Source organism: Microcaecilia unicolor, chromosome 7, assembly GCF_901765095.1.
Source record: "Microcaecilia unicolor chromosome 7, aMicUni1.1, whole genome shotgun sequence".
In the NCBI taxonomy this organism is placed as follows: domain Eukaryota; kingdom Metazoa; phylum Chordata; class Amphibia; order Gymnophiona; family Siphonopidae; genus Microcaecilia; species Microcaecilia unicolor.
The window spans coordinates 206,819,159-206,837,455 of record NC_044037.1 but is presented as its reverse complement, the minus strand read 5'-3'; the positions used below and the strand labels follow the sequence as shown (position 1 = coordinate 206,837,455).

Genomic DNA, 18,297 nt, shown 5'->3' with positions numbered 1-18,297 from the left:
TTTCGATTATACCGATTTGGGCGGCCACGGGAAACGGATGCCCATCTCCTGATTTGGGTCGAAATATGGGCGTCTTTCTCTTTCGAAAATAAGCTGGTTAGTGTGGCTTGGTAAAAGGACCCCATGCTTTAGCACAGTTTTACTTTGCTTCTTTTTGCATCTAATTAGTTTATAACATCAGAAGTAAAAATTTTCAAAAATCACTAGCACAGAAGTGTAAAAAGCAATTCTGCATTAAAATCTAGCAGGTTTGGCACCCCATACACAGGCGCCAAGTGAATCGCTGGTATTGGAAATCACTGATGCGGTGGTACGCGCGCTTGATTCTCGCTTCACCCAACTCTGAGAGCAAATCATCGGGATTACAGCGGTCACAACGGAGTTGGGCCGACGAACCAGTGAACTGGAAGCAAGAGTTTCTGAAGTAGAGGATATCCAGGCTGAGCAGGGAGCAAGCATGAAACGGCTGGAACAGCTAACAAAAGAATATCAAGAAAAGTTGGATGACCTCGAGAACCGCGCACGGAGGGAAAATCTAAGGTTCGTGGGATTTCCAGAAACGCTGGCAGAGAGCCACATCAAAGCAACCCTCGAGACATGGCTGGTAGAGCGATTCCTGGAGGCCTGTGAGGGGGGCGAAATACACTTGGACAGGGCACATAGGGTAGGCCAAAAGGTGCCTCGAGAAAATCGACCCAGAGTGATTATAGCAAAGTTTCACTGCTATACCCAGAAAGCAGCAGTCCTCAGATTATACAAAGCTAATAAAGAAGAGGCCAAGTTTGAAGGAGGGCCCATAAGAATATTCCAAGATTACTCAGCGTCATTGACAGTAAGGAGAAGGGCCTTTACACCAATCTGCACCCTGCTGGTAGAAAAGAAACAACGATTTGTATTGCAATACCCGGCCACCCTAAGGATACAAACAAGCAACGGATGGAAGAATTTTTCAACGCCAGACTTGGCTCAAGAATGGATAACCTCCTCACTTGGGTGAAAACTCGAGTGGAGAAATATGGATTCCCACAAAAAAAGGGATATGGTGGAGACAAGCAGTATTGACTAGGTCACACGCTGAAGGGCAAATCCCTATGAGACAGTGGCTGTAAGTTTTACAATGTTAAGATGTTGTATGGTGTGTTGCGTTGGGGGGATAAAGAAAATGTTAAAATAATGTTTAAGGGGGTTGGAGGCGGGCGCTGGATGTGTTTAACTGACCCGCTTGCCGAAATGAGCAAGCTGGAAGGGGAAAGAGGGAACAGAGGGAATAGAGGGGGGAAGAGGGAAGGGGGGGTTAACCCTACACCGAGTTTTCAAGTTACTTACACAATGAACAAGATAGGTAACACTATGAACATTTTGTACTATTTAAGAGGGAGACGGGTCGAGGCTGGGAGACCCGGAACCCTAGACTATGCCAGAACTTTGAATTCAGCTGTCACATGAGAAGCAATGGTTAAACCACCACCATTGCGTTTAGCATCTTGGAATGTATCGGGGATAACCTCCCCAATTAAGCGGACCAAGATACTAGCCCATCTGAAACGGAACTCAGTGTCTATATCATGTTTGCAAGAAACTAAACTTACTGAGGAGGAGCACCAGAAACTAAAACAGCAATGGGTGGGAGAGTGCTACTCCTCCTCGGCGGAGGGCCGCCGGGGAGAGGTGGTCATTCTTATAAAAAAAGGGCCTGGCAGGCCGGACGCGCATGGTGGAAACAGATACAGCTGGACGGTTTGTGCTGGTGCACTTAAGTTACCAAGGGCAGGAATACTACATCTGTGGGATAAATGGGCCCAACACGCAAGACCCGCAATTCTTACACTCACTAGTGCAACTAGGGACAAAATATGACTCAGCACCTTGGATACTACTGGGAGACTTTAACCAGGTACTAGACCCGGATCTTGATAGGTCATCAAGTACAGCTTGGGGAGCGCTCAGGAAGGGTACAGGGCTAGACTATCTCTGTAAAATGTTGGATTTGGTAGACCCCTGGCGCCTCCTGCACCCAACACACCGGGAATACATGCACCTGTCCAAAGCACATCATACATGGTCCCGAATAGACTATATATTAGTGACAAAAACTTTGTTTGAAGCCGTACACACAGCAGAGGTAGGGTCAATGGCAATATCTGATCACACCCTGATCTGGGTGGATATGGAATTGGGATTATCAGAGGGACATCACATTCGCTGGAGATTCCCTACATATTTAGCAGGAGACCCAGATTTTCGCACCTACCTAGAACAGAAATGGGAATATTATGCAGATATGAATGGTCAACATCAAGTCACACCTGGGCTGTTCTGGGAAGCTTCAAAAGCAGTGTTGCGTGGAGAAATCATTAGCTACGTAGCGGCGAGGAATAAAAGGTTGGCACAGGGTATAGTACAATTAGAGCGCCAATATAGGGCTTCAAAACATAAACACCAGCACCGGCCGTCCCAGGCCCATTATGACCAAATGATGGCAAATCTAGCAGGACTTAACACATTAATCCATGAAAAAACACAAAAATACTTATTTCATAGACGGTTTCAATATTTTAAATTTGGAAACCGCACCGGGAAATTGCTGGCGCGGATAGTCCGAGTATGGACGGGGAACTCCCACATCTCTGTACTAAGAGCTCCAGATGGAACTAGAAAGCATAGGCCCTTAGAGTTAATGAACCTATTCAGAGATTATTTCTCCGGGGTGTTTAGGGCGGAGCAAGAGTCAGAGGGAACGGCAATACGGGATTACTTGGAAGACTCGGGAATCCCAAATGTAACGCCAGAAATGAGAGAACAACTTAATGCCCCACTAGATGCACAGGAGATACAAAAGGTGATTGGGTCACTTTCGGGAGGCACCAGCCCCAGAACTGATGGATTTTCAACAGAATATTACAAGCTGCTATCCCATAGAGTGAGTGTGCCTCTGGCTAAATACTTTGATGAAGTGGTAGAACAGGAACGGTTTCCCCCGGGAGTGAATGAGGCACTCATAACCTTGATACCAAAGCCCGGAAAAGACCCAGAAAGCCTAGAAGCGTACAGACCAATTTCCCTCCTCAATGTAGACCTCAAAATATTAGCAAGAATACTAGCAGACCGATTGGCGAAACACCTCCACCATGTGGTTGGGGCACACCAAGTGGGGTTTGTGTGAGGCCGGCATCCAGGTCTTAATGTCCGGCGAGCTTTGTTAGCCTTAGCGCACAGCCGAGCGACAGGAGACCCTCTTTTGCCGAAAAAGCCTTTGATAAAGTGCGGTGGGGGTACCTTTTTGAAGTATTAAAATATGTAGGTATGGGGGGGGGTTGGTACTTTCGTGCTATAACAGCTTTATATACGGAGCCACAAGCTTGTATATTAGTGAACAAAATGGCGTCCCGGGCGTTTCCAGTGCAGAGGGGTACGAGACAGGGGTGCCCATTGTCACCGCTCTTATTCTTATTATACATAGAACCGTTCCTGCGAACGGTGGAGAACAATGCGGAAATAGCGGGCGTGGCAATCCTCAGTCTGCCCACTAAGGTACTAGCCTTTGCAGACGACATCCTACTCACACTAACACAACCGCAGCACTCACTGCACAACCTCTTAGAGCTGGTAGATGAATTTGGCTATCATTCAGGGTTCACCTTAAATAGACACAAGTCAGTGGCCCTGCCAAATACATCGCGGATAAAGTCACAGTGGCAAGGGCCATTCCCTTTGCAATGGAGAGAAGACAAAATAAAATATCTAGGAATATACCTCCCTATCAAATTGGACCAACTACACCAAACCAATTTGGCACCACTCTGGGAATCAACAAAAGAAACGCTGCAAATGTAGCGGAAGCTGAGTTTATCACTGTGGGGCAGAATAGCAGTGTATAATATGATAATAGTCCCCAAGTGGACATATGTCACTCAGGCGTTGTCGCTTCTTCTGACCCACAGGGATGAATTAGCGTTACATAGGATAGTAAAACAATTTTTATGGAATGGGAAAAGGGCCCGGGTATCATTAAAGCAAACCTACCTGCCCAAAGACAAGGGAGGGCTAGGGGTGTTAAGTGTCAAATGGTTATCCATAGCAGGGTGTATGCGACATATAGCAGACTGGTTTAGAGGAACAGGACATTTCACTTGCCCAGAAACGGAATGTAGGATGCTCGGGAATGTACATTTTAGTATTGGCTACATGCGGGACCGGGCAAAGTGAAAACACCAAAACATATCCAATTCTTGTTCATACCATTAAAGAGAGCGTGGCAGTGGATTTGCAGACTGTGCGGTCTGGATGCAGAGGTCTCCCCATTCCTGCCAATCAGAGGTAACATAGACTTCCCGGTGGGTAGGTCCTCACGTACTTTTACGCAATGGGGGGAGGCAGGGATTTTCTTCTTATTTCAGATTATTAAGAGAGATGGAACACTACAACCCAGAGAGGCTTTGCAGAGGCGCCAGGGGTTAGAGATCAAAGATTTCTTAGCATATGCACAAATACAGCACTACATACAATCGTTTCCCAGGGCAGCGCTCCAATATGAAGTGAGGGTAAAGTTGATGGAAATCCTAGATTTGGAGGCGAAGCGGGCAGTGCCCTTAAAATACTATCATGCGCAGATCCGAGCCGCTATGCCCCTAGCACCATTTCAAGGGCTGGCGTGGGCAGGGGAATTGGGGTTGCCAATTGGGGCAGATGTAATACAGACATGCCTGCAGACATGCTATAAAGAGTGTGGGAGTGCGGAACTACGAGAAACCCAATATAAATTTGTGATGAGACTATTTATCTCCCCCCATAGAGCATACAGGGCTACCTTAAGACCAGCAGACGATTGCCCGAAGTGCACAGGGGGAGGGGCACACCTGGGCCATATGTTCTGGCATTGTCCTCCAATATTGGGATTCTGGTCCGTGGTCTGCAGACAGGTCTCTAAGATGTGGAAGGTTCAATGGGTCAGACACCCTGGACTTTTGTTTAATACCTTTATGACTCATGGATCATCTAAAGCAGGACTCCGCTACTTCCAACGCCGAGCTGTGATGACGGGGAAAAAAACAATACTCAAGCTCTGTCTCCAGGAGGAAAAACCTACTACCCAAGTATGGAGGGCATACATGATCTCGTTGAGTGCCCTGGAACGCAGGGCAGTGCAGGACTTGGCCACTCCAAGGGGCGAGAAATACCTACAATGTTGGTTACCATTCTTGGATACTTTAATACCTCGAGCTCGAAGTAGAGTACTTAATGGTTAAGTATAGTGATAACATCTAGAAACCTGGTGAGGGGAAAGGGAAGGGGAAAAGGGGGAGGGGGAGGGGGGTGAAACATGAGGGGGAAAAATGTAACGATGACACATAGAATTTGTCAAGATTATAGTAACAAGACTCATGGTAAACCGCTGTTGTAATACCTTTCTGATTGTTCTGATTTATTGTAGATGTTTATGTCATCAATAAAACATATTAAAAAAAAATCTAGCAGGTTTGACTATTGATTCACTAGTGACCTCTTACAAGAAATGTACTTCCATGTAATGAAACAGAAGGTAATCTTTCCTGTTCAATTCAAATTAGCTTGTTGCTTACATTTGGCGAGGCCACGATTACCATCTTTGAACCTGGCAGCAGTTTGATTGATGTCAACCAAGGGTAAGTTGACATCATTGATTTTACCTGAACTGCGCCCACTGTTAGAGTGCTATATTATTTTAATGGTTAACTGATTCAGTTATACTTCTTTCTTACTCCTCCCCCAGAATACACAAATCTAGTCTATAATCACTTCCAGTTAGCTTACTGTGGTGCTTGGATCATTAGTTTGGACTGCCATTATAGTTGAGTGTATTGCTCTGAAGTTTGTGAGCTTTGGAAAGTTATTTTTTGTTTGTTTGTTTTATTTTAATATATATTGCCAGTAATGTTCTACAAATTATTCTAATAGCAGTTTGAAATAGTTCTTCAGAGAAGAGATTTTAGAGGCTGTTGTGAGGGGTGGGGGGGGGGGGGGGTGGGGAGCAGGTATTCATTCTGAAAATGGAATGAGCAAAAATCAACATTGCCAGAAATTACAGGTGAATCACAAAATACATTCTGGTGATAGTGGACAGGAAAGGAGAAAGGGGAATGTAGTTTGATGTGTTGTAGTGATCAGAAGGTGAGAAGCAGTGTAGTAAGCAGCTCCTTCAAATCCCACTGCCTTTACTTGTGATCTTGAAGCAATGGAAGGTTAAGTGACGTGAGCAAGTACAAACGTAGGGGGTAATTCTGAAAAGGTCACTTAAAATTAGTGCTGGGATAATGCACGCTTAGTGCAAATTATGTATCTGCAATTACATGTGTGATTGCTTTTACAGAATACCAGCGTAAGTGCGCAGTTATGTGCCTAACTGCTGTCAGTATTCTATAACCGTAGTGAGTAAGTGCTAGGCATGTTCCTGACCCACCCATGCTCTTGAATTTAGAATCTTGGTGCAGGTACTTATTTTAACACAATTAGATTACTGTAATGTAATTTATGTGGGCTGTCCTGAAAATATATGAAGAAATCTTCAAACCTCTCAAAATAGAAGCTGAACACAGCATTCTAGCCAACATAAGTTTGATAGGGCCATCCCACTGTTGGCCAAATTGTACTGGTTAACATTAGAAGCTCGTGATCTGTCCCAGTTAGGTACATTGATTTTTAAGATACTGAATGGTCAGAATATATGATTTATATGCTGAATTCAGGAACTATATGTACGACCAAACCACTGCAGAATCGATTTCTGTTATATTTTTCACCATTAGCGGGAGTTAGATATAAATGGTTTCTTGAATTATCTTTTCCTTATCAGAGAGTCAAATTTTGGAAAACTCTTCCCATTCATAGTAGAGCGATAATAAATTACATGTTGTTTGGGAAGAAATTAAAGACTTGTTTAATAACCACCGCATTCTGTATATGGCGTCCAAAGATGCATTTGTAATTCTGTGCACAATGCCAGTTTGTGCATGTATCTAAATTAAGCCAATTGGAACTGATAATTGACCACTAACGAACAATTAGCACTAATTGAATTTACGAACACATCTCTCCATGTGTATTCTATAAAGTGCTGCGTGTAGTTTTGATTTGCACAACTGAAAAGGGGTGTCTCTACTATGAGTTATTCATCCTTTTACAGAATCAGGTCTGAATGCACAGTAAAATGGCCACTGAATCGTAGGACTGCTCTTAGCAGTCCTAACTGCTGGTGCATACGTATTTGGTGTGGTTCGGCACTAAGCATGATGCTGTCCAACGCGGTTTTCAGTGTGATTTTCTTGTCAGTGGAGTTTAGATCAGCGTGTATTATGTTGAGGAAACATGTCATAGTTCCATGAACATTCTGAGGTGTGCTGTAGGGTGTAGGGTGCTGCTCACAATTGGGATAATTAGGCCATAGTGTAAACTGTACTGGAACCTGTATTGTACCTTGCATCCCATACCAGCGTTCTTTGTGCTTGGCCAAAGATCTTGGATATCTACCCTGTGCAGAGCTATGGGTCCTCATTGGAACACTAAAGAGCTGTGGTGTAGTCCAGTTGCCTAGTGGTAACTGCTTGGGACTGAGAGGTGAACAGGGTTTGATTCTTACCTCATCTAGAATTGACCTACACATTCAACTGTTTGCTAGTTCTTTGGGACTGACAACCAGACCTTGGGGATGTATATGACCACCTCTGGGAAAAGGTATTTCAAGTTGAAATGTTGAGAATGTGCAAAGTGGCTATGTGGCCATCTGAAGGGTCTCTTAAGTAGTTTGCCAAAGTGATATCATGGAACCTCTCTTCTTTGCCACATAGAGGGATGGGTTTTGGACTGTTGTTTAGCAGGTTGTTTGATTTCTCAGACTTCAAGAGAACCTCATTGTTTGTGCCTGCAGAATATAGTCACCTTTCCCTACAGATATATGCACTTTTACACTCGAGATGTACATCATCTCCTCTTAGGCCATCACTATAGATACCTATGAGCTATGGCTATGTAGTAGATGAGGTGGCCTAGTAGTTACAACAGTTGACCTATCATTGGTGGGTTCAAATCCCTCAACAGTCAGGTGTGTTTGTGAAACATTTACGCAGAACACGAGCTCCAAAAAGGTGGAAACAAGTGCTTTGGTGCCTTTTTTTCGGCACGAAATTGGCAACCACCATGCATTCTGATGATATCTGAATTATTGAAATTTGCACTTGCAAATCGCATTAGCCAAGGTGAGTGATGTTTCTTCTGTAGGGATTCAGACACTGTGTTACCATGTTGTAGTATGGATTTAGGTGTATGCCTGAGTGCACTGTACAGCCTATTCACTTGCATTCTGTCCTTGTTACTTGACTGTAATCTGTTCTGGCCTCTCCCTGCCCCACCTGTGTCCATATCTCTGTTCCCACTCACATCACCTCCCTTAACCTCACCACTGCTCCCCTCCCTAAACCTCCATACCATTCCTGTGTAAAAGTATGTGTGTCAACAATGTCTGTATGGCTGCTGGAGAAGGCAAGAGTTCTGTCTATATCATTGTTGCTGCATTTTACAATCTACAGAGGCACACGAAGGGGAGAGGGAGAGGTCTCTTGCATCAGATATAGAGGTCTAGGACATAGTTAATGGACCTCACTGATAGCCAGTATATACACAGAGAACCCCTGTGATAGGGAGGCCATCAAGTACCTCTGTGGGCAACTGCAAGAAGATATGGAGGTCAGTACTTGGAGGGGACGTGCCCTGTCACTGTTAAGGTTGGTGCCGCCCCAGCTTCCCTAGACACAGGCACCTGGCAACCTCCTCTGGGTGCAGGCCTCAGGCAGCCAGCCACCTCACGTTGCATTGTGATATTCCTGAACTGTTGTCTAAACAGACCTACTCAGAACAGCAGACCATGACTACCTTGTATGAGTTGGCAGGCCTCCAAGTCGTGGAAGGTGCTAACAATACTCCGTGAATATGCTGACACATCTCTATTGTGTGTATGTTTCTAAAGGTTTGCCAACTGGATCCAGAATCGCCTGAGGAAGTTGATCCAGTCCTGGGTTTACCCTATTGCATACAGGGACTTGTAGTCTTGCTTTTCTTAGGGAATGCAATAGGAAAGTCGGAAGTACAAGTCTCTGCATGCAGTGGGGTAAACCCAGGGCTGGATCAACCTTGTCAGGCGAGTCTGGATTCAGATGGCAACCCTAGTGACCATGGCTAGCCCCTGAGAATATGTGTGGTAAAGTCCATTCTGCACCTTCAGAGAGAGAGACTGAAGAGGTATAATGATGTTCTGTTCTCTGGATCAGTTTGGGGTGGGGGGGTGGAGCTCTACAAGCTCACTCAAGTATGTGAAAATAGCATTAACCTAGCACAAGGGCGCCGCATGCCTGAGCCAGGGAGTAAAGTGACAGCGCAGATGAGGGAGATGAGGCACCTCAGAAACAGACCCAACAGAGAGGGCAGCATGTGAAAAAAGAATTGATAGTCACAGTAACACTGCAAAAGGTTAACAGTTTTATTGCAAAACAAAACAAAAAACAAATCCCAACTCCCCCCCCCCCCCCCAATAACAAACTAAAGGGTTGACATCTGTCATTAACAAAAAGAAAAATGCAACATTCCCCCTACCCCCACCAAAAACAATGGGGGATGCAGTGTGACAGAACAGAACCAATACCTAAGTTGCTATCTGGTGGTAGCATTTGCCATTGGACACCTGTGAGATGGAGGATCCAAAGGAAAGGCAACAGCAGCGATATGCATAGCAAGGTCCATTAGAGAGAGCCCCTTACAGCATGATGTCCATGGGACCACTGGGGAGGGAGGTAGGCAGGCGTCATAGATGGTCCTCAATTTAGGCTCCTCCTATGGTTGTGCAGTCCACCACATCCACCTCTTCCAAAACTTGTGGATGGTTGGCTGTGGGAGGGCCTGAGTACTGGAGGCCCTGGTGGTAGGAGGTTGGCTGGGGGATGGAGCACTGGGAGGAATGGTGGAGGTGCCTGGTGTTGTGGCTTGACTGAGGAGATGGGGGAGAAAGGTAGGGAGGGTGATGTGGATGCCCTTCGTAGCATGTTGTGTGCCCGCTTGGCTGGTACAGAGGGAGGTGAGGCAGAAGAGACATTCCTTCTCGAATGTCCTTCTGGCTCTCACCTCCACGTTGAAGGCATCCAGCCTCCGATTCAGCCCCACGACCTCTTCCATGAGCAGGCGTTGCTTCTGATGGATGTTTTGAGCTGTGCTCATTAGGAGGTTCTCAGCCTGTTCAGGGCAGCGTTGATCTAATTCTGGGCTTTCATCTTCCCCCAGCTGCTGGTACTCCTTCTTCCTCCTCTGTAGGACCAGGGAGATCCCCCTCTAGCTCCTCTGGCTCTTTCACATTCAGCCCCCTCCACTTCCTTATCTGCTGGTGCTAGTGCTGGCGCTGCTGCTGCTGGTCCTTCCAGTATTTCCTCTTCTTCGGGATTCTGGCCTTGAGTAACATGACCATCTACATAAAGAGATAACATATGACATGAGCATGGACAGACATTGGTATGTGGCCACACAGCAGGAACTAAGCCCAAAGAGGGCTGAAAGGGACACATTTGATATGCTGGATAGGTATGACCACACAACTCACTGCCAGGTAAGGGATCTACTGCGGTTGACACAGCTGCTTCCTAACAAGGAAACTGTTCTCTCGCTGACCTATTGCTGTACATGTTAGTGTCACAGATTACAGAACCTTAAATGTGAACATTAATATTAGTCGCTTTTGTGCATGCTACCATGTGTCAAGCCGTGTTCATTAGCATAGTGGGTCCTATGTGAGAAATGGGGAGGGGGAAAAAGTGGCTTGCAGTCAGGTCCCCTCCCCCAAGGAAGCCTGTTAATGAACTGGACTGTTATGTTTACGTGATGCAGACAATGATATTTCAGTTTTTTGGAAAAACAAGCAAAGATGCTGGCCACAACTATCAAAATTTGCATGGGGGATCCTGTACATCCTGCTACCAGCACAACTTCTAAGAAGACATCTTCTGTTGCAGGAAGGACTGTGGAAAACAGGAGAGCTAGACTGAATCCTGAAGTTGCTGATGACTTCTTATTCATCCACAGATTAAAAAACAATAACAGTGCTTCACAGGGCATATTTCTCCCCTCTAGGGCATACATAGTAGTAACGTGGAGGGGCATAATCGAACGTCGCCGGCCAAATAGATCGCCGGCGATCTATGTTGGCGGCGGCGCTACAGCTGGCCGGAACCGTATCATCGAAAAGGCTGGCCATCTTTTTTTTTTTTGATAATACGGTTTAGCCCGGCCAAATGCATTGGAGTTCACCGGGTTTGAGATGGCCGGGTTTGTTTTTCAGCGATGATGGGAAAAAATGCCAGCCATCTCCAACCCGGCGAAATCCAAGGCATTTGGTCATGGGAGGAGCCAGCATTTGTAGCGCACTGGTCCCCCTGACATGCCAGGACACCAGCTGGGCACCCTAGGGGTCAGTGCGGTGGACTTCAGAAAAACCTCCCACATGCATAGCTCCCTTACTTTGGGTGCTGATTTGTATCTGTCATTTTCAGGGCACAGACCATATAAGTCTGCCCAGCACTATCCCTGCCTCCCAACCACCAACCCCGCCTCCCACCACCGGCTCTGCCACCCAATCTCGGCTAAGCTTCTGAGGATCCATTCCCTCGGAACAGGATTCCTTTATGTTTATCCCATGCATGTTTGAATTCCGTTACCGTTTTCCTCTCCACCACCTCCCGTGTTCTATTCCATCTTTCCAGATTAATCCACAGTGGCTCCTCCTTACCTCATAGAAATTAGGCATGTGTGTTCTTTGAAACATTGGAGATGCCAACTACACATCATTTTCAATAGAACAGGTTGTATTTTGTAACCCTGGACATCTTAACAAGGTTGGTTAGGATTCCTTGGGGTAGTAGAAATCAGCTATTGTTGGGGTTGGAAGGGTAGAGGGTGGTGGTGAGGAAGGTTATTATAGCTGCTCACTGTTATTATTGTTTTCTATTTGTAATTTATACACAATAGTAGCACAGCATATTGTTCCTTTTTATACTTTAATAAAAAAAAGTATAAATATAAAATCATAATTGTTCAAGGCTTCTGCAGATGAGGACAGAGCCTGCGGGGATGGGGCGGGGACGGAGACAGAACCGACGGGGCAGGGATGGGGACAAACTTTGTCCCCGTGTCATTCTGTAGTAAGCACTCAATTTGCATTTACTCATTCTAGTTCTGTCTGGATTTTTATACCTGTATCGCAGGAGTGGGCAACCTTTATAAACAGAGGTCCGCATGAATGTTGATACTATTCCTAATGGGCCACACATAGAAGATTAACAAATGTGCCATATAATTCACTATCAACAAAATTCAATGCAATGACTGAATGAACATAAATCATTTTCAGAATGGTCTGTTACCTAGATGCCGACTGAATTTCTGTTTTGTTTTCAGTGCCGAAACTGGCCTGAAATCCATATGTGATCTTATTTCAGTGCACAGCCCCCCACTCCCAGCTCTGCCTCCCCCTGACCAAAAAGAGCCACCTCCCAAGCCCTCCTCCCCCTAACCAAAAACTGACCAAAAAGAGCCACCTACCGAGCCCCCCTTCATGGCTGCCCACTCCTTGGCTTACCATGTCATTGGTGGGTATTGGGCATAGGAGCAACCCCACTTGCTCCTGCGCATGGCCAGCTCCAAGTCAAAACAGCTGCTGGGACCTCCAGCGACAGTCAACCGGCACAGGCAGGAACGAGTGGGGATGTTCCGGTGCCCACTATCCACCAACTACAAGGGAGTCCCAGGAGGGGGCTACTGCCGGGGAGGAGCCTGGGAGGGGGCTGCCGCATGGGAGGTGGGTGGGCTTGGGAGGGTGCTGCCCCCAGCAAGTAGGTTTGGAAGGGGGCTCTTTTTATAGTCGGGTGGAGGGGGGGCAGTTTAGTTTTCAGCATCAGTTTCTGCTAAAACCAAGTAGCCAATTTCCTTTTTCAGATTTGGTTTCTGCAGAAACCAAATATCCTGTTTTCAGGTCAGGCTGTACTGTTACTTCTTTCTTACCAAACAGTTGCTAACAGTGTTAAACAAGTAGTGGGGGGGGGGGGGGGGTAATTTCATTTTTGGCTTCAGTTTCTGCTGAAACCGAGTAGCCAATTTTGTTTGCAGATTTAAGATCCTGTTTTCGGGTCAGGCGCTACTATTACTATATACTTCTGTCTTAGCAAACATTTGCTAACACTGTCAATCAAGTCTTGTCCTGTTGTATCCTTCAACTGTTCCACTGATGTCAAAAAAATTGGTTAATGACGTTTGTGCGGGCAGCTTTCTGTGTGTGCTTCCCATGGTCTCGCAGGCTGCATAAAATTCAACCTCACCCTGCTCTTATCTTATCTCCCTTTTTTTCTTCATTTTCCTACTGCCCCTCCTTACAGGTGTTCCACCTACCTCCAGCTATAGAAATGATAAGTAATAGTAGTAGTAGTAGCATCTTCCCTTTCTCCTGCCCATTCCTTTCAGTTACATTCCCCCTCTCACTGGGAGTCCAGCAGAGAGAAGCAGCCCTAAGCTGTGATCTCTGTCCTTGAACCTACCAGTGGTGGTAGTAGGAGTAGCTGCATCTGTTCTCTAACAGGGGGATGATCAGAAGCAAATGCCGGCACTAGAGGCTGTTAGCGCCATACTAGCACCGGTGTTTGCTAACGCCCCATGATCAGAGCCCTCGAGCGCGTGAAACAACGCGCTCGAGGGCTCTGAACACAACTAGCATGCAAATGCACTCTAAACAGGGCTAAACATATTAATCCCCAATGATCAGCGGCCAGCGCGCCAAAGATTGGGTCGCTGGCCGGGGCAAACCCTATGCCAGCTCCGAGCTGGCGTTAGGGTTTGCAGATCATTGGGGAGGAATGGTGAGCCCTGTCCAGCATGCTGGCAGGCCCCCATTTCCGCCAACAACAAACCTGCCAGTGACAGGGGACTAGAGGTCTGGCGGACCTCCGGTCCCCCCAATAATCCCCCCCCCCCCCCAGGTTCAGGGAGGGCTGGAGATCCGGTCTCCAACCCCCCCAACTCCCACAGCAAAAGGTCCCTGGTGACCAACCAACCCCCCCCCCCCCACACACACACACACACCACCACCACCTCCACCAGTGACTCCACTGGTGTGTTAGCTACTTAATTTTAGGTGACTGAGCATTTTCTAGTCTGCATTTATTCTTTTTCTGTGCTAATAATTCTGACCTAGTTCTTGATTTGTACAATACATTGTTTTTATTAATACCCCTTTTCCTAGTGTGTAGTGCTGCCAGAAACCACAAGAGGATGCTATAGATCTCAGCTAGAAAAAAAAACCCTCAATTAAAAAAAAAAGTCCAAACCAGATACAAGAAGTATTAAAAGCTTTTTATAGAAGCATATCTTAGAGAAGGAAGGAAGATGTTATCAAAGCTGGTTGTTTTTCCTGCTTTGATTAGTGGGAGTAATCTTTATATAGGTTTTTACACATGTAAAGCCTGTTTTACATGAAAGGCTCAGGGACTTACATCCTAATTCCCAGAGACTGTAAGCCACTTAGAGCTTATAATAAGACAATATCCAAATCGTTAGTCAAATTTGTAGCCAAATTATCCCAGTGCTGATTTAACTTCAAATATTAAACTAAAAAAATAAAATGGTTCAACTGAGCAGTTACTGAATTATAAAGAACAACGATGGATTTTCATGTTACAAACTGTGTACCCTAATTGTGACATGTTGCTCATTTATTGGTCAGAGGCAGTGTTTTACTAAAGTCGATGGGTGGTCATAGATGGGCCGTCTTTAAATATACAGCGTTGCTCATGTTTGACGTCATCTTGAAAATGAAAAGTTACTATGCAATGAAAAATGCTGATGTGAGTAGTTACACTTTGTAAGTTCTAATTGTTATGTAAGAATTTTATATATTTTATTGTTGTAATATATTGTATTGTGCTGTAGGACCAACCCTGAAGCAGAGACGAAACATGGTCCATATGGGTGGTCTGCATGATTTAGATTGGAATGTTTATAGAGATGAAGACTGGATATTAAAATAGTTTAAGAATTAAGAGTTGAATCATTGAATTTTTTGAGTTTCATATTTGAAGTTACATCAGCGCTTGGATAATTTGGTTACTTATTTTGTGGTCTCCCCTGCTTGAGATTCACTTCCTTTTCATCTAATTTGATTAATCAATCAAATCTGGCCAGAAGAATCTCCTTCCAAATTCCATCTGGCCCACAAATGCATTCAACCTGGGTCAGGGAACCTTGTAGAGAGGCTTCATGCTTGGATCTTTTGGTCCGCTCAGGAAACCTATCAAATAAACTGCCTAGAACTAAGGGAAATTTGGAATACGCCAAAGGTTTTCAGACATCAGTTCTCCAACAAAATTGCCCCAATTCAGATAGCTCTGTTCTATGTGAATCAGCAAAAAGCACAGGGTCAGGAAATTGTCAAAATGTGGAAATAAGCCATCTTGCTTGGGATGACTCTGAGCCATCCAATTGGTAGGAAAGGATAACTTCCTAGTGAACAATTTGAATCAAAACTTTGAATCGCTCCGATGGTGCCTGGATAAAGGGATAGCAAACCACTAGATAATCTAGAAATGAGAGACTCTCAGTAGAGCTGTTTCCATCTCCTTGCAACCAAATACCACCATAATAATGCCACTGAGATGTCATAATCATTTAATAACAGTGGGTTATCTGATATTGGTTGATTTGTCTCCAAACAGTGGCTTCATTTGTCCCTATCTGATAGAAGACAGAAAATCATTTTTAATGCTGAGGAATCTGGCTGGAAATGGATAGAGTTAGGTGTTCCTCAGGGATGTGTGCTATCAGCAGCTGCAACCACTAGCAATGTTTATAGGTTTCTGGTTCTGGAATTATGTGGATGATATGCAGATTTATTTACTGAATGATGATCAATCAGATGTGGCACTTCCAGTTATTGAGTGTTTGGCAAACGTGCGTGAACGGTTGGCCCAGAATCTGTTGATGCTGAATTATTTCAAAACAGAATTATTGAGGATATTCCATTGCCTATAGTGTAATCTATTAAATCTAGGACCGAGGATTGAATCTTTCAACTAACCTTTTGAAGGGTGGTATAGAAAATCCATATAAACATGAATATAAACCTTTCATTCTCTTTTAGAATGTGATTTCTGCTTCAGCCTATAAATTAAGGATATTGTGAGTTTAGGTTGTCTTGTTTCCAGAGCAGTTCTGTTTAGTTACACAATCTTAGGTATTGTCTGGCTTAGATTATTCAGCTGCATTGCTCATTTGAGTATCCCAGTTTTTGTTTTTTTTTGTTACATTTGTACCCTGCGCTTTCCCACTCATGGCAGGCTCAATGCAGCTTACATATTGTCTACAGACCTCCAAAACAATTGGAGGAACTAGATAAAGACCTGATCGCAGATATTCAAAAGTTGGGAAACAAGAGAGAGGTGCTGTTGCTGGGAGATTTCAATCTGCTGGATGTAGATTGGAAGGTTCCGTCTGCGGAATCGGAAAGAAGTAGAGAGATCGTGGATGCTTTACAAAGCGGTTTGCACAGACAAATGGTGACGGAACCCACGAGGGAGGGAGCGACACTGGATCTGGTGCTCACAAATGGGGATAGCGAGTCAAATATCCGAGTGGGTGCCCACCTGGGCAGCAGTGACCATCAAACGGTTTGGTTTGATATTACAGCTAAAGTGGAGAGCGGCCACTCAAAACTCAAAATTCTGGATTTCAAGCATGCTGACTTTAGTAAAATGGGGGAATACCTGAGGAAGGAGATGATGGGCTGGGAGGAAATACGAGAAGTGGAAGGACAGTGGTCCAGGCTGAAAGAAGCTATAAATAGGGCCACGAACCTTTATGTAAGGAAAGTAAATAAAAGCAAGAGAAAAAGGAAACCGATATGGTTCTCCAAGCAAGTGTTTGAGAAAATAAAGGCTAAAGAGTTGACGTTCCAGAAATACACAAAAACTAAAGAAAAGGAACACGAGGAGGAATACAGGATGAAACTGAAAGAAGCCAAGAGAGAGATACGTCTGGCAAAAGCGCAAGCGGAAGAACAAATGGCTAGAAATGTAAGGAGGGGTGACAAAAATTTCTTCAGGTATATAAGTGAAAGGAGAATGACTAAAAAGGGAATTGTGAGACTAAAAGATACTGCGAACCGCTATGTGGATAATGATGAAGAAAAAGCAAATTTGCTAAATAGATACTTTTATTCTGTTTTCACAAAAGAAAATCCTGGAGAAGGACCGCGATGGACTGCAAAAAGTACAAATGAGATTGAAGTGGATAAAGCACCGTTCACGGAAGAGAGTGTGTATGAACAGCTTAAAAAGCTAAAGGTGGATAAAGCCAAGGGACCGGATGGGATCCACCCCAGGATATTGAGGGAGCTCAGAGAGGTTCTGGCGGGTCCTCTTAAAGATTTATTTAACATATCCTTGCAGACGGGAGAGGTTCCGAGGGATTGGAGAACAGCGGAGGTGGTCCCTCTTCACAAGAGTGGTGATAGGGAAGAAGCTGAAAACTACAGGCCGGTAAGCCTCACTTCGGTTATTGGAAAAGTAATGGAAGCGATGCTGAAGGAAAGGATAGTGAATTTCCTGGAAGCCAATAAGTTGCAAGATCCGAGACAACATGGTTTTACCAAAGGGAAATCGTGCCAAACGAATCTCATTGAGTTCTTTGATTGGGTGACAGGAGAATTGAATCAGGGACGAGCTATGGACGTAATCTACTTAGATTTCAGCAAAGCTTTTGACACGGTTCCCCACAGGAGGCTCTTAAATAAACTGGATGGGCTGAAGATAGGACCCGAAGTGGTGAACTGGATTAGGAACTGGTTGACGGACAGAAGCCAGAGGGTGGTGGTGAATGGAATTCGCTCGGAGGAGGGAAAGGTGAGTAGTGGTGTGCCTCAGGGATCGGTGCTGGGACCGATTCTGTTCAATATATTTGTGAGTGACATTGCCGAAGGGTTAGAAGGTAAAGTTTGCCTATTTGCGGATGATACTAAGATCTGTAACAGAGTGGACACCCGGGAGGGAGTGGAAAACATGAAAAAGGATCTGAGGAAGCTAGAAGAATGGTCTAAGGTTTGGCAATTAAAATTCAATGCGAAGAAATGCAAAGTGATGCACTTAGGGAATAGAAATCCTCGGGAGATGTATGTGTTAGGCGGGGAGAATCTGATAGGTACGGACGGGGAGAGGGATCTTGGGGTGATAGTATCTGAGGATCTGAAGGCGA

The 18,297-nt window shown here is 45.1% G+C and overlaps 1 protein-coding gene across 3 annotated transcripts in view; it reads left to right on the top strand.

Annotated features, from left to right (window-relative positions):
• LOC115474627 (putative methyltransferase DDB_G0268948) overlaps positions 1-18,297 on the top strand; it is a 68,095-nt gene that overhangs the window by 12,133 nt on the left and 37,665 nt on the right. Inside the window, exon 1 of one of the 3 annotated variants that reach the window (XM_030210187.1) lies at positions 5,563-5,642. The exons of the other annotated variants lie outside the window; for them this stretch is intronic. The gene's annotated coding sequence lies outside the window, so the exon portion shown is untranslated. Of the gene's footprint in view, positions 1-5,562; positions 5,643-18,297 lie in introns of those variants that run through there. 3 annotated transcript variants of the gene reach the window in all.